At 39.2% G+C, this 14,559-nt stretch overlaps 1 pseudogene; it reads right to left on the bottom strand.

The window, feature by feature from the left end:
• Positions 1-2,344: 2,344 nt before the first annotated feature.
• Positions 2,345-3,285, bottom strand: LOC118986268 (olfactory receptor-like protein DTMT; annotated as a pseudogene).
• Between the last annotated feature and the right edge of the window lie 11,274 nt (positions 3,286-14,559).

Below are 14,559 nucleotides of genomic sequence, written 5' to 3'. Positions count from 1 at the left end.
TCCTTTGCCCATTTTTTAATTGTGTTGCTTGTCTTCTTAGAGTGGAGTCGTGTGAGTTCTTTTTTATATTTTGGACATTAAACCTTTGTCTGAGGTACCATTGGCAAATATGTTTTCCCAGACAGTTGGTTCTCTGGTACAACCATTATGGAAAACAGCATGGAATTTTCTAAGAAAACTAACAATGAATATGCCTTTGGACTCAGTAATTCCACTGTTAGGAGTATATCTGAAGAACCCTGAAACACCAATCCAAAAGAACCTATGCACCCCAATGTTAATAGCAGCACAATTTACAATAACCAAGAGTTGGAAGCAACCTAGCTGCCCATCAGTAAATGAATGGATCCAAAAACTATGGTACATTTACACAATGAAATTCTATGCAGCAGATAGAAAGGAGCTACTACCCTTTGCAACAGCATAAATGGAACTGGAAAGCATTATGCTGAGTGGACCAGGTGGTGAAAGACAAATACCATATAATCTCACGTTTAACAAGAACCTAAACAACAAAACAAACACGCAAGCAAAATATAACCAAAGGCACTGAAATAGAGAACAGGCTGACAGGGACCAGAGGGGGGAGGGACGAGAATTTCAGGGGAGAAGGGGCAGGATTCTCAGGAACAAGTATAAAGGACACATGGACAAAAACTAAGGGGGCTGGAAATGGGAAGGAGGTGGGAAGCACTGGGGGAGGTGGGAGCTGGGATGGGAGTAACAGACAGAAAACGGTACTTGAACAACAATTAAATTTTAAAAATGGGCAAAGGGCTTGAACAGACACTTCTCCAAGGAGGACATACAGAGGACCCATAGACACATGAAAAGATGCTCAGCATCACTAGCCACAAGGGAGATGCAAATTAAAACCACAGTGAGATACCACCTCACACCAGTCAAAATGGCCACCATAAATGACTCAACAAACAAGTGTTAGACAGGATGTGGAGAAAAGGGAAGTTTAGTGCACTGTTGGTGGGAATGCAGGCTGGTGCAGCCACTGTGGAAAACAGTATGGAATTTCCTCAGAAATCTAAAAATGGAACTGCCTTTCAAAAAGATTTTATTTATTTATCTTTAGAGGGGAAGAGAAGGAGAGAAAGAAATATCAATGTATGGTTGCCTCTCATGTGTCCCCCACTGGGAACTGGCCTGTGACTCAGGCATATGCCCTGACTGGGAATTGAACCACGGTTGATTGGTTTGCAGGCTCGCAGTCAATCTACTGAGCTATACCAGCCAGGGCTGGAACTGCCTTTTGACCCAGTGATTCCACTGCTGGGATTATGCCCCAAGAGCCCTGAAACACCAGCCTAAAAGAACCTATGCACTCCAGTGTTCACAGCAGCACAATTTATAATAGCTAAGTGCCAAAGGAACCTAAGTGCCCATCAGTAAATGAATGGATAAAAAAACTATGGTACATTTACACAACAAAATTCTATGCAGCAGAAAGAAAGAAGGAGCTTCTACCCTTTCGAACAACATGGATGGACCTAGAGAGCATTATGCTCAGTGAAATAAGCTAGGCAGTAAGGGAAAAATACCATATGATCTCACCTTTAACTGAAACCTAATCAATAAAAGGAACAAGCAAGCAAAATATCAACAAAGACATTGAAATTCAGAACAGGCTGACAGTGACCAGAGCAGAAAGGGGAGAGGTGTTGGGGAAAAAGGGTGAAGTGTTTACAGGAACAATGTAAAGAACACATGAACAATAACAAGGGAGGTGGGAACAGGGGGAAACTTTAGAGAAATAAATGGATAGATAAATAAATAAATAAATATATATAATCATTTTTATCATATATATTTTGATCATTATAATGGTCAAAAAAGAAAGAAAAGAACTCACATGACTAATAGTTCAGGACAGAATTTTTTTTAATACCTGCAGAGGAACAGCTAAGTTAAGAGCATCTAATAAGCAATAAATAGTCCAGTTCAGCAAAGATAATCAAGAGAGAAGAGTTTAAATTCTAGTCAGTGCCAATTTGGAAGGACAAGTAGTTTTAAAACACAGTTTTAGTTAAAAAAACCACACATGATAAATTACTTCTTTAATAACTAGAGACATAGACAGTTCAAAGCTTTTAAATGGTGCTTCTTCAGAATCACCTGGGATAAGAAAGAGGAAGAATTTACTAATAGGTCACTCCAATTCTGAGTTTAACTACACACCTCCACTTCATTTTACTGCATATTGTACAAAATGTTCAGCTTTTAACATTTTTAAAAAAGATCAGTACTAAAAAAAAGAAGTGTGTATTAACATAAAAACATTAATATGAATATGTCTTTTGAATAACATCATTCAAAATACTAAGCTTGATTTTCATACAGAAGAGGATGTTTTATTTTTGAAAAATATTCTTTCCAGGGCTCCCTTCATGTCTCTGTTCCTCAGGCTGTAGATAAAGGGGTTCAGCATGGGAGTCACCACAGTGTACATTGTAGCCATGATGATCTCCTTAACAGAATTATCAGATGATGGGCATAAATAGAGACCAATAACTGTCCCATAGAACAGTGACACCACAGCCAGGTGGGAGCCACAGGTGGCGAAAGCCTTGCAGATGCCTCTAGCAGAAGGGACCTTGAGGATGGAGGACACAATTCGTGCATAGGACATGATGATGAGTAGGAATGGGATGACAAGAATAAGCCCTCCCATGATAAATATCACCAACTCATTAACTCCAGTGTCAGAGCAGGACAGCTTCAGCAGAGCAGACATGTCACAGAAAAAGTGGGGGATCTTGTTGTCAGCCCAAAAACACAATCTAGCCATGAGTAGAGTATGTAACAGGGCATGCAATGTGGTCAGCACACAGGAAAGCACCACCAGGGAGAAACAGAGCTTGGGACTCATGATGGTGGTGTAGTGCAGCGGGGAGCAGATGGCCACATAGAGGTCATAGGCCATGGCCACAAGCAGGAAGCTCTCCAGGTCTCCAAAAAACAGAAAGAAGTACATTTGGGCTAAGCAGCCTGCATAGGGGATGGATGGGACTTGACTCTGCATGTTCTGCAGTAACTTGGGCATTGTGACAGAGGAAAAGCAGAGGTCACAGAAAGACAAATTACTGAGAAAAAATACATGGGTGTGTGGAGGTGAGAGTCCAGGTGAATAAGCACAATGATGAGGAGGTTCCCCAGGACAGTGGTAAGATACATAGCCAGGAACAGCGTATAGAACAGGTTTTGCTGCTCTGGCTCGATGGGCAGTCCCAGAAGAAGGAACTCTGTGATGATGGTTTGATTCTTTCCTGCCATAGCTGTGTCCAGTATCTTTAGAAAGAAAGGAGAGTGTCCATTTAAATTTGAATTAAAAAATGAGTACATTTCTATGACGGTATTTTGGGCACTCTACAAAAACACTTTATATCACCCTTTCACGACAATTACAATTTCTCTTCTCCAAACCTCTATAATCAGAACTTTTATAGTGAAAAAATGACTTATTATTTACTTCTATTTTGTACATAACAATGTTCCAACTTATTTAAAACAATGTTCTCCATTAGCTTCTGTGACACATAATGAGAATCAGTATTCCTCAATCCTGCCTGCCCAGACCCTCTCAGTAACTACGACTCCTCTGCTCAATCAGTATCTTACATGATGATGTTCCTCTGGGCTTTTTTCTAAACAGTGTTCTCTGATAATTCTATATATACTACTCAGAAAAACTTATCTACTCCAAAGAATTAAATTACCCTTTAAACGTCCGATGTAGATGTCTCACCTATAAAAAGGGATGTTCAGTTACTTAATGATTATCTTTCCTTGGATGTATCATAGGCATATAAATTTCTTTAAATATGTGTATTGATTTTAGAGAGAAAATGGAGAGGGGAGAGAAAGAAAGAAAGAAAGAAAGAAAGAAAGATATTGTTTCCCATATGTGTTTCGACCAGGGATTGAAACCTACAACCTGGTTATGTGCCCTGACCAGAAATGGAACCCCCAACATTTTGGCGTATGGGACAGTGCTCCAACCAACTGAGCCACACCAACCAGGGCTATCATAGGCATTTTAAGTTTAACAGATCCCAAAAGAAAATTGCCATTTCACCCTGTTCCACTCCCAATCTCCCTTCCTTTAATTATCCAGGTATCATTGAAAGAGGTCCAGGCTCTCCAGTCATAAAGCTGAGTCTTCTTTCATTCCCATCTGTCTCTCATCATCAACATCCATCTGTAAACGAGTCTGATAGGTTCTAACACTTAATTCTCATTCATCCATTCCTCTTCTCAACTCTCACTATCCTAAACCAAATACATGACTTCATATCTCATCTATACTATTGAAACAGCTCTTCATTCATGTTCCTGCTTCATGTTGGAGCCTTACTTCTTAAGTATCTCTCAGTCTAACTGTGGCATTCTAAGATGGAAACCTGATCATCATTCTCCTCAAGTCTTCATGTATCCCCATTGTTCTTAAGATACAGGAAAATTTCTTTCAAAAACATGCTTCGTGTTTTTCGCCCATACAGTGAAGGAAAATATAACCAATAATGTTGTGAAAACTATGCACAGTGACAGATGCCTACTGGCCTGTGTGGTGATCACATTGTAAGGCATATGAATGTCAAGTCAGTGTATTATACACGTGAAACTAATATAATAATTTAAACCAACTATATTCATTTCTGTGAATCAGTAGAAACAATAAACAATAGACTTATTCTAAAGGACTTCAGATATTGACATTGAGGATCAAAACATAAAATTTCTACAAATAAATATTTATGAAAATAGAAGATATAATCACAATGTTATCAACTGCTTTTTCAGTTAACAATTTTTCATGATCATTTTCCTATACACAGTCAAATTAAGAAGTGCTCATGTCCTGACCTTTTCTACCACCAAAGCTTCATCAGGCCCCACAATGCACTCCCATACCTCTCTCTAGTACTGCTGGACTTCAACGTGATGATCTTTTCCTCCACCTTTCTGCACTTGCTTTTCCTCCTGCCTAACATCTTCCTACCTCTGCACCCTCTTCACCAGGCTTTCCCTTACTTATCCTGCAGGTACATTGTATGTCACACACTAAGCTAGACCTTCTCTGTCTCCCCACAGGTGAGCACCACTGCTGTGTTTCATGGCACATTGTGCTTGTCCCCATTGGGATTATTTGTTCACAGCTGTCTTCCCTGCCAGATTGTAAGATCTGCGCAGGAAAGACCATGTCTCCTCAACTGCCCCTGGTGCAATGCCTCCATGTGGTCCATGTTTCACAAATATTTACTGGCTGTGTTTCAGGCTGAGACATGCATTTCCCCAACTTCAAAGGAAGCAGAAGTCCTTTCAAGCAAAAGTCATTACTCCTGCTACATTTTGACAGAGCCAAAAGTCTCTAGACTCAACCATTTAGCACTAAATATGACATTATAGAATTTAGCACTAAATATGGATTATAGCACTAAATATGTATTATAGAATCACTAATCACCATTTAGCAGGAAATATGGATTATAGAATTTACCAATGTAATTTTTTGCCCATGGAAAATGTTAGGGTACGTCAGATTCACTACTATCACTGGTATAGAAAATACAGATAGGTAGATGGATAGATAGACAGGTAACCTCCCATTGGTTCTATTTCTCTGGAGCACTCTAAGACACCTTAGTGTGCCTCAAAGCAGAGAAAGCAGAGGAGAAGCACTAAGAGATGTGAGAGGCTCCTTCAGTAAAGGCACAACTGAGTGCATTTGCTTGGGACTTTCACCCTTGATGCTGTTCGATCCGGCCATAGTAACAGTTCTTACACTTGGACTCTATGTACTCGTGATACAGTGGAGAAAAACACCCAGAGAAAACCATATACCTGGTTCCTCTGAATTTTGCTTCCCAGATAGATTAAAGGGACCTGACTCCTGTGACAATAGTATGACTGGAGATGACACACAGGAGGCAGAACTTGAAGGTGCTGCCACTGATGATGCAGTGAGCCTCTCATCTTCTTCACCCAGTAAGTCAGTAGTTCTCTGCCTGATCGCACATGAAAAGTCACCTGGGAAGTCAGTGCTTCTGAAATTAATGTCCATGCAAATTGCCTGGGACTTCTAGTAAAACACTGATTCTGATTACATAAGAAGTGGCTACTTTTGAAAGTAGCACTGTGTTGATGCCAATCCTTGTTGTCTAGGGATGACACAGTGAGCTGCAATTATATATGATACTGTGAAAAATAAAGATCACTCATCTCCCTCAGATAAATTTAATCAAAATAGCTGACATGGGACCTCTGGAAAGGTTTTTAAAGCTCAGGGTGGTTCTAAAATAAAGCAAGGGCTGGAACCGTTCCATTAAAGCCTACCTCAAAACTGTCATTATATTAAATTTATATTATATTGTTGAAATACATTCCATAGGAAGTGATATATATGAATGCTATTATTAATCAAAAGATTGTAACTTATCCACATAAATCAAAATATTTTATATTTATTTATTTTATTGAATTTTTAGAGAAAAATGGAGGGAGGGAGAGAGAAAGAGAAAGAGAGAGACAGAGAGAAACACTGATTTGTTTTTGCACTTACTGATGCATTCATTGGTTGATTCTCTATGTGCCCTGACCAGAGATTGAACCCTCAACATTGGCACATATTGATGATACTTTAATCCATGAGCTACTCTGCAACAATATTAATCAAAATATTTTAGAACTTGGGGAAGTCTTGGGAGGCTTAGAAGTGGAGAAGTGGAGGAATATCATACCTGAAAACTCCCAGGCCAAACATTACACAGCCTGGGAATTAAGATCCTCTAGTAGGAAGGACCCTAACAGACCAGCTCATTCATCCTCTGCCCAACTTACCAAGTCTTCCTGATGGTGATTCCAGAACCCTGGCCTGAGATCCTGTTTCCATTTATTCACTAAGGCATGTTGAAGTAACAGCCTCTGTAGTTGTCACCTGTGCTACAACACCCCTTCTCACGGCTCCCATTCTACACACCCTTTGGTCTCAGGAGCCTTGGATCCCAGGGGAGGCTAGATAGATCCTTGAGGAATTCATTAAAAGCGAAGTAATTACTAAGAATCTCTCAGGATACGTGCTCTCAGAATCTTCTAAAAAAGTGACTGATTATAGTCACTGACCACACTGGATGGTGCCTGGGATGGGGAAGATGTGGGATATGGAGAAGCCTGTGTATGGATGCTTAAACACTGCTTGTTTAGAGAATGGACAGTAGTTCTGTAGGTAAGAAGCCTAATTTTCAGAGGTGATAGAGGAGGGTGATTGGAGAAGACATGAAAACTACAGGGACCTGAGTGGGAATACCCTAAATTATCTTAGGATATATGTAGGAGGCCTTACTTGGTGGGCAATTACAAGCAATTGGTGTTCTTTAAGCAGAGTGCCACAAAAGATACATACTTTAGAAAGATTCTCAGGATGGTAGAATCTCACTACAACCCAATTCACCAAAAAGACACCCAAGGGGAAAGATACATTTGCAGCAAACAAGTATTACATCCCTATGAGCCAACCATATGCATGTAAATGGAAGAGACAAGAAGAGGGGAAAAGATAAACTCTCCCAGTTCATGTTCAATTTTTGTCAAGCCTAGATTAATAAGTGAATTCAGTTTGAATCCCACTGAGGTAAGTCTATTACCTTACCTCTCTAAGAAAACCTTAATATGCCTGCTTCCACCATCATCTCTACTACCATACATATGTGCCAGATTGATCCTAGTCTCCAGCTCTTCCGTATGTTGCAGTTGATTGCAAGACCATGGTTGACATTTAAAACTTCTTCTTTCACCACACATTTCATGTTCTCCTTGGCCATCATCTGAGCTGGATGGGCTCCTTTACCCCAAGATATTATGCATACCTTTATTTCTAGAGAATATGCATTTTCATATGCCTTGCTCTATTGGGTTTTTATAGTTTTCATTAATACTTATTATTAGACATGACAATACTAGGTCATAACAAGTGAATTTCACAGAATTTCATGTGTGATTTTCTCTGATCTAGTTGTGTAGAGCATTCCAGTTTTTACTTGGTAATCAAAATCACCACTCCAAACATAACCACAAACCTAATCTTTGTCTGCTGGTTCATATAAGAACTACAAATGTTCGAGTATCCAGCTGCACTTCTGATTCAGTGAAACCATTGTCACATCCTCTGGGAGAAGTTCTCCTGGAACACTTCTTGTGCACCATTATCCATTCTTCAGCCTCACCTCTTAAACAAGCTACAGCCACAGCTACAGTAACCAACTCCACAATGACTTCAAACAGCTTTAATCGATGTAACCTATAGCACCTCATCTCCATTCTGGTCATTACATGCTCCCCTATACTTGCTCTCAGACTTCCATAACTTCATGAAACAAGATTTAGGAAAAATTTGTCAGTATTCATACAAATATTCAGGTACACAATCCTTTGTTATAGAGTGTGAGCTCCAGATTGGGCTTTTTCTTTCTTTCTTTTTGCATATGGAACTAATTTTTCAAGCACTGATCGTTGAAAAGACATTATCCACTGTATTGCCTTTGTACCTTTATCAAAAAACAATTGCTGACATATGAGTGAATACATTCATGGACTTTATATGCTATTTATTCTATGCTCTCTATGCTGATCTATATTTCTATCTTTTCTTCTAATACAACACTTTCCTAATTATATTTATTAATAGTGAATCTGGAAAACAGGCAATATTAGTCATCTTATTTTGTCTTCACTTTCAAAAATAAATTTGCTTTTGTAGTTTTTTACTTTACATATAACCTTTACAATCAAAGTATCAATTTGTACCCCAAGTAATCTTTTTGAAATTTTTATTGAAATTGTATTGAATCTCCATATAACTTTTGGGAGAATCAACATATTTACAATATTGAGTTTTGTAATCCATGTATGATATATATATTCATTTCTTTAGGTGTCTATGATTTCTTCAATCAGTATTTTGTGATTATCAAGATATAAATCTTTGCATGTATTGTGTGAGGTTCACACCTAAGTATTTAATGGTTTGGTGCTAATATAAATGATACTCTATACTATAGAGTACCAGAGTACTAATTTATATTAGTACTAATACATGCATACTAATATAACTGGTACTAATATAAATGATACACTATAAAAAGTGGTTACTCTGAGGTGGGTCCTAGATCATGGCATAGGATGTTGTTGAACTTGCCTCTTCCCATGATCACACTAAATATATACCTATAGGCTGAAGGCTGGATGACCAGCTCTGTACAAAAAACAAAAAGTGAGATTGTGTAAAAAAAGTTGGGGCTTACAGAAGCATTGTGAATTATGTGCCAATGAAGGTTGTTTTTTACATTCTCTGTGTACCTAGGTAGTGTAGGTAAGAGCTCTATCCAGGAGTCAGGCTGGCCTCCATAGCATGTTCCTGGCCTTGCTGTCTTGAGCCCACTTTGTCCCCAGACAATCAGGGAATAGCTGTATATGCATGTCCACAAGACCACCCAATCTGAAGCCAGCTCCATCCCCAGAGAGCCAGTGTTCCAGGTGCCACACATGCCCACCTTGGCTAAAATTGGTTTGACAAAACCTTCTATAAACAGTCTACACAGAGGTTATTTTTACAAAAGGTCTCTTTTTCAAGATTTTGAAAGATAGCTATTTCATCTAATTCATACAAACACAGAAAGTCAAAGAAAATGAGAAGACATAGGAATATGTTCTAAATGAAGAAAGAGAAAGAAAACCCTAATGAAACAAGATAAGTGATTTTCCTGGAAAAAGCTTAAAAGTAATGGTCATAAGAATGTTCACCAAGTTTGAGAGTAGAATATAGAAATTCCACGAGAACTCCAACAGAGTTAGAAAATGTAATAAAATCCAATCAGCAGATCAAATAATACCAAAGCATGGATTGGCAACATGGAAGACAGAATAGTGGAAATTAAATAATCAGAACAGTAGAGAGAAAACAGAACTTTTATTTTTTTTATTTTTTTTAAAGATTTTATTTATTTATTTATCTTTAGAGGGGAAGGAGAGAGGAAGAGAAACATCAATGTATGGTTGCCTTTCATGCATCCCCTGCTGGGAGTTGTCCTGCAGGGAACCGACCTGCAACCCAGGCATGTGCCCTGACTGGGAATCAAACCGCGAATCTCTGGTTCGCAGGCCTGTGCTCAATCCACTGAGCTACACCAGCCAGGGCAGAAAACAGAACTTTTAAAAGTGGGGGCAATTTAAGGGACCTCTGGGACAACATCAAGCACTGTATCATTCACATGATAGGGATCCCAGGAGAAGAGACACAGAAAAGGGCATAAAATTTATTTAAAGAAATAATGCATAAAAATTTCCTAACGTGGGGAAGGAAACATACATCCAGATTCAAGAAGCACAGATATTCCAAACAAAAGGAACCCAAAGAGACCCACACCAAGGCATACCGTTATTAAAATGGCCAAAGTTAATCTTGAAGGCAGCAAGAGAAAAACAAGTAGTTATATACAAACCTTCTAAGGTGACTGACTGATTGCTCAGGAAAAACTTTACAGGAAAAGAAAGTGGCAGGATTTATTAAAAGTATAAAAGAAAAAAGTCTGAAGAATACTCTACCCAGCAATGTTGTCATCTGAATTAAAGGATAGAGAAAGAAATTCCCAGACAAAGAAAAACTAAAGGAGTTAATAACCAATAAACCATCTTTATAAAAATGTTAAAGAATTTTCTTTCTTTTATTTTTATCTTTTTTGTTTTCTGTAATTTTAATATATTTTATTGATTATGCCATTATACTTGTTCCCTTTCACCCTTCATTCCCCTCCACCCTGCACAACCCCTCCCCCCATTACCCCCCTTTGTTTATTTCCATGTGTCACAAGATCTTTAGATTCTATATTTCCCATACTATTCTCGGCCTCCCCCCATCTATTTTCAACCTACTCTCTATGCTACTTATTCTCTGTAGCTTCCCCTCCCTTTTCCTCCTCCCACTCCCCTGTCGCTAACCCTCCTTGTGATCTCCATTTCTGTGGTTCCACTCCTGGTCTAGCTGTCCACTTGGTTTGCATTTGTTTTACGTGTGGTTGTCAGTAACTGTGAGTTTGCCATCCTTTCACTGTTCATATTTTTTATATTCTTTTTCTTAGATAAGTCCCTTTAACATTTTATATAATAAGGGCTTGGTGATGATGAACTCCTTGAACTTGACCTCATCTGAGAAGCACTTTATCTGCCCTTCCATTCTAAATGAAAGCTTTTCTGGATAGAGCAATCTTGGATGTAGGTCCTTGCCTTTCATGAGCTGGAGTACTTCTTTTCAGCCCCTTCTTGTCTGTAAGGTGTCTTTTGAGAAATCAGCTGACAGTCTGATAGGAACACTTTTGTAGGTGACTGTCCCCTTATCTCTTGCTGCTTCTAGAATTCTGTCTTTCATGTTAATCTTGGATAATGCAATTATGATGTGCCTTAATAGTGTTCCTCCTTGGGTCCATGTTCTTTGGGACTCTCTGAGCTTCCTGGACTTCCTGGAAGTCTATTTCCATTGCCAGATTGGGGAAGTTCTCCTTTATTATTTGCTCAAATCAGTTTTTCACTTGTTGCTTTTCTCTTCCTATTCTGGTACCCCTATAATTTGGATGTTGGAATGTTTAAAGATGTCCTGGAAGTTCTTTAGCTTGTCCTCATTTTTTTGAAATCCTGTTTCCTCATTCTTTCCTTTTGGTTGTTTCTTTCTTTCTTCTTGTCCATTGCACTGACTTGGATCCCAGTTTTCTTTCCATCACTATTTGTTCCCTGTGCGTTTTCCTTTATTTCCCATAGTGTAGCCTTCATTTTTTTTTCATCTAATTTGAGAGCAAAGTCAACCGCTTCTGTGAGTATCCTGATCACCAGTGTTTTGAACTGTGCATCTGATAGGTTACCTATCTCTTGGTCACTTAAAAGTATTCACTCTGGGGTCTTGATTCATTCTTCTGTTTAAGCCTCTTTTGGTCCTGTCATGCTCCTGTTATGTATGAGTGCCCTGGAGTCTACAAGGGCAGGGCAACACAGTTACTGTTTTGTGACACTGTCTGTGGAGGCTGGGTCAGAGAGGGACAATGGCGCTTGCTCTCCTCCTATTTCAGTCCCTTCCACCACTTCTCACAAGTAAATTCTGTTCTTCTGGAGCTGCCTCCCAGGTGGGTGGGCTTGTGTAAGTTCTAGGATCCGGTGTGTCTCTCCAATGAACTGTCCTGTGAGCCTGGGAGTCTCTCCTGCCACCTTTTCAATCAGTGCTTTTAGGCTTTATTTCCCATAGTCAGAGCTGTGAGTGGCGTGGTCTGTCTTGCTGCTCATTTTTGCCTAGTTTATCTGTGCATGAATGTGGGATCGAAGTCCCCTTCATGCCACCTGCACTCCCAGGTCTGGCAGCCACCACCTTTTCCCGCCGTGATTCCTCTCCACCAGCTGCCGACTCCACCCTTCTTACCAAACTGGTTGAATTGTTGTCAGACTTCCATACAGTTCAATTTTCTGATTGTTCTGGTTGTGTTTTTGTTTTTAAATCTTTGTTCTCCTTATTTTTGGTTGTACGAGGAGGCACAGTATTTTCATCTATGCCTCCATCTTGGCTGGAAGTCCTGACCAGACTCTTTACAAAGTAAACAAACAAGAGTAACCAGCAGGAAGATGAACACATTCCCAGCCCTGCAAAGATCTTTCATGTTCTCTTCTAGACGCTGTTCCTACAAGGGCACTCACTCCCCTGACTCCTAATAGTGTCCATTAGCTTTGCTCATTTTTGTACTTTATTTAAACAGTTTGTCTTTTATACTCTTTCTTTTTTGCTTCTTTCACTCACTGTATTATATGTGAGGTTCATCCATATTGTTGTATGTGCTTGTAGATTGTTCATTTTCATTGCTGTATAGTGTTCCGTTATGCGAATATACCATTAAAACCTATTCTACCATGGAGGGGCATGTTCAGTTTTCATTGGGTGTTAAGAACAGTGCAGGTTCATGTCACTCTTGGCCATCTCTCTGTAGAAGGGGAATTACTAGGTAATAGGGCAGGTCTATGTCTAATTCTTTTATATCATGCTAAACAATCTTTTCATAATAATTTTGAATGTGTTTATATGCATAAAGATTAATATCTTATTATTTTCACAAAAGTGGTACTTGTCCAACCCCTAGCATTTTATAAGAATTCCAGTTGCTCCACATTCTTACCATGGTTGGGTATTTTTCCCTTCTTTCATTTGAGTTTTTTATTGGGTGTATAGCCATTAATATCTTATTGTGGTTTTACTTTTCTTTTTTTTTAATTTCTATTTAACTCTTATTCAAGTACAGTTTTCTTTCTTGTATGTCCAGCCCTGCCCCCCCAGTGCTCCCCACCTCCCTCCCATCTCTGCCCCCCACCTTACTTATTGTCCATGTGTCCTTTATACTTGTTCATGTGAGTCCTTCCCCCTTTCCCCTGTGATTCTCTCTCCCCTCTCCCCTCTGGACCCTGTCAACACGTTCTGTATTTCAGTGTCTTTGGTTACATTTTGCTTGGTTGTTTGTTTCCTTGTTTAGATTCCTGTTAAAGGTGAGATCATATGGTATTTGTCTTTCACTGCCTGGCTTACTTCGCTCAGCATAATGCTTTCCAGTTCCAGCCATGATGTTGCAAAGGGTAGGAGCTCCTTCTTCCTTTCTGAAGCATAGAAATCCATTGTGTAAATGTACCATAGTTCTTTGATCCAGTCATTTACCGATGGGCATTTAGGTTGCTTCCAACTCTTGGCTATCGTAAATTGTGCTCCTATGAACATCGGGGTGCATAGGTTCTTTTGGATTGGTGTTTCAGGATTCTTAGGATATACTCCTAAGAGTGGAATTGCTGGGTCAAAAGGCATGTCCATTTTTAGTTTTCTTAGAAAATTCCATACTGTTTTCCATAGTGGTTGTACCAGTCTGAAATCCCACCAACAGTGAACTAGAATCCCCTTTTCCCCACAACCTCTCCAACACTTGTTTGTTTCTTTGTTTATGGTAGCCATTCTGACTGGTGTTAAGTGGTATCTCATTGTGGTTTTAATTTGCATCTCTCTGATAGGTAATGATATCGAGCATCTTTTCATGTGTCTCTGGATCCTGTGTATGTCCTCCTTGGAGAAATGTCTGTTCAAGTCCTCTGCCCATTTTTTAATTGGGTTGCTCATCTTCTTTGAGTAGAGTCATGTGAGTTCTTTGTATATTTTGGAGATGAAACCTTTGTCTGAGGTGTCATTGGCAAATATGTTTTCCCATACTGTTGCTTCACTTTTTATATATTTTTTAAAGATTTTATTTATTTATTTATCTTTAGAGGGGAAGGAGAGGGAGAGAAACATCAATGTATGGTTGCCTTTCATGTGTTCCCTGCAGGCCAACTCCCAGCAGGGGACACATGAAAGGCAACCATACATTGATGTTTCTCTCCCTCTCCTTCCCCTCTAAAGATAAATAAATAAATAAAATCTTTAAAAAATATATAAAAAGTGAAGCAACAGTATGGGAAAACATATTTGCCAATGACACCTCAGACAAAGGT

The sequence above is a fragment of the Sturnira hondurensis genome, unplaced genomic scaffold (genome assembly GCF_014824575.4).
Source record: "Sturnira hondurensis isolate 20B ecotype Veracruz unplaced genomic scaffold, ASM1482457v3 Scaffold0004248, whole genome shotgun sequence".
NCBI lineage: Eukaryota > Metazoa > Chordata > Mammalia > Chiroptera > Phyllostomidae > Sturnira > Sturnira hondurensis.
This window is presented reverse-complemented; position numbering and strand designations above follow the sequence as displayed.